Source organism: Dendrobium catenatum, unplaced genomic scaffold (genome assembly GCF_001605985.2).
Source record: "Dendrobium catenatum unplaced genomic scaffold, ASM160598v2 fragScaff_scaffold_1386, whole genome shotgun sequence".
Lineage (NCBI taxonomy): Eukaryota > Viridiplantae > Streptophyta > Magnoliopsida > Asparagales > Orchidaceae > Dendrobium > Dendrobium catenatum.
In genome coordinates this window covers 62,077-65,246 of record NW_021319848.1, presented here as the reverse complement: position 1 = coordinate 65,246, position 3,170 = coordinate 62,077, and positions in this window count along the sequence as shown.

Below are 3,170 nucleotides of genomic sequence, written 5' to 3'. Positions count from 1 at the left end.
TTCTAGGGAATCTTGCAAACTTTGCGAACATAGTACTTGTGATAATACCTTAGAAAAGTTTATAGTCGTTTTCCTACAAATATGAGATTTAACATTCTTCCCGTTCTCTCTTCTACATGCATATTTGGGAGCTTCCTTGTCAAGTTGATTACATAAATCATAGAGAGCTTCTTTACATAGACTATTGATAGCTTTAAAAAAAAAAAAGAGAAGGAAGGGTGGCTTCTTTGATTGGTTCTTATGCATGAAATTTATAAGCACGCCTTATTGTTTCCGATCAAACAACATCTAGAGCTTTGAAAGTATATTTAGCTTAGAGTTTTACATATCATCTTCCATGTTCTTCATCGCAATGTTGGATAGGGATTTGATCATGAGCCAAGCATTTACACATGTACTTGAAAGCATGATTTCCACATACTTTTAAAAAATAATGTTCCAAGCTTTCTTGGGGACAATGTTATATATAGATTTTTATTATTCTGGTGTTCCAAATGGTTTTGAGAATGATGTTAAATGCAGAATTTGAGAGTTTTATGGCTGTTTTATCTGAAAATTTCTATGGCATTTGGGCGGGACTTCTATTGCTCCTTGGCAGTAGCTCTTGTGTCCTTTGTATCTCTCTTTTTACTGATTTTGGAAGGATTAGGTGTAGTTTTCTTTGTGTTTTATGCTTGAAACTATCTTTGGAGATGGACTAAATGTACACTCTCACTTGCTTATGCTCCAAAGTATTTTTGGGACGGATTAGAGGCAATTCTCCCATCTCCTCGTTGGCTAAGAGATTTCTAATATCATGTGCTTTAGCATAAAAACATGTTATGAGTTCAAGATAAAGTTTCTGTCAAACTTTTGTTAGCATATAGTAGAAAGATTGCAAATCCCTTTGAAGGAAATCATGCGTTTCATCTATTCGAAATAATTCACACTATTAGAAGCATGTTCACCCATAAAATTTTGCGAATAACGAGATATCTTTATGCTGCCTTCTCTACTTGGTTGAGTTTTGTATGGAAAGGCTAATCAACAATTATATTTGGATATTCTTATATACCTTTTGTTTCAAACATAGACTTGGCATATAGTTGACTTAGCACTAGATTGAATATTTGAAGAGTTTCTTATTTTTTCGAAGCCTAATGAATACCCTTATATTATTGTTGCTTATAAAAGTCGTTGAGCTTTGTAGTCGCTAAACAACAACACGAGTACGGCATTAAGTTATGAGTAGATTGTATTAGACGGTTCTAGTTGAAAATATCATGGTTACACTTTAGCAAACCGATGTGAAATACAATGGTTTAATATCACCTATCCTCCTCCATTTCAAAATCTCTAATGAACCTTTTATATATTTGTGCCGTAATGAGACTCTTTTCTTATTGTTTGGCAAATATTTTGGTCAAATCCTATGGATGGGATTATTAACAAGGAATATTTGGAAACTTTTGAATATGATAACATTCCTTTGTTTTTCATACAAATCATTGGAGTAAGTTTAAAAAAAACTTTTTTTTATGAAATTGAGTTCTTTTTTTATTTTTTTTTTATTTTTATCCATATTTATTTGAGATTTTGTAGTGGTTTATTTGTCGTCGCCAACTAGTGGAGTTCGAGTTTCTTTTAAAAGAGTCTTAGGAGTTGTCTTAATGTTTGGAGAGTTTTATGAGATATTTTCCATTGCTTTTATTAAAGTCTTCTTATGAGTCGTTTATCACCGATTTGGGAAGTTGCTTTTGATTGAAAGAAGTATTGTTTTGCTTTGGTTGGGGTAATTTATTAGTGGCTTTGGATTTATTTTAAAAGGTTTTATACGACGAATTTAGTGAATGCGTAATAATAAGGAGTTTTATAAAACTTCTTTGTTGCAAAGTTTTATATTTTCATACCCCACTCCAAATAAAACGGAGAGGCACTTGATTTTCGGTATTTTGTAGGGCTTTGAGTCAAACAGTGATTTTGGTAGATAACCTTTTGTAGACTTTTGTATGACACTTAGTTTAGAGGTTCTTGCAAGTCATGTTGGATTTAGCCTTAAGTCCGGTCTTAGAAGTACATCTCCCTTAGTTGATTTAGCCTTGGTTTAAGGTGTGTTGGGAGTAGTCGAGTCAAACATATTAAGTGCCTCGTTTGGAGTGGGAACAGCAAAGGGTATTGTTACTGTTATAGGATGCACTTGACTTCTATGAAGTGTATCCAATAATAACAATGCCTACACCCTTTTTGTATTTGATTTTCGTTCTTTTTATATTCTTCGCATTTAGTTGTCTTGTGCTTAGTTTTGTTAGTTTCTTCACTGTTTCTCTCGCATTTCGGTACTGCACACCTACAAACTGAGGATAATTCATAGACATACGACTTGATAAATAATAAAAGGTACCTTTTGGAAAGCAATGGACAAGGAGCACTTGGAGCTGGAGCTAGGGCAATCGGACCCAAGCATCAGTCGTCCCTACCCATCTGGTAGGGGCGCTACGGGCGGAACCACCGGGTCGTAGCCCCCGGTGCTGTAAGTTTACTAAAACTTAGAAAACCTTTAGGGGCCTAGATGGTTGTACGCCTCCCACCCTTAGGACCTTAGAAATTTCAATTATATATTTAGGATTGCTTTTACTTTTTTTTTAGATCCCTAAAACCCTGCGACATCCGTATAGAAGTCTTAGGAATTAGAAAACAATATCACTTTCGATCCTACAACACTAGTGACATCTAAGGACAAAAATTAAGGACCGAGTCTTAGAAAACATAGACTTAGGATGCATGTTCCTTATAGGATAGAGACATTAAAATAAAAAAAACATAGTGACACGCTTCTCTAGATTTTTGAGTTTTCTTTAATCTACTAATAATCAACCAACTAACTTTAATCTAATTCTTAAAAATCTATTAAAACACTTAATTCTTAATTAAGTTTTAATTAACATTCATAATCATTAAATCATAATTTTAAATCATAAACCTAAATCAAATCTAATTAAATTAATAATTAACCCTTCACCAACTTAAGATTTAAAAGAGATAGATTTAATTAGGAGATCAAATTGTGAATTAAAAATTAATTAGGATAAGATACTTATAAATATTAAACCTTAGTATAATTTCTAAAATCAATCAACAAACATGATTAATAAAATATTTAATCTACCTTTTTCTTCTCTTTTAATAACAAA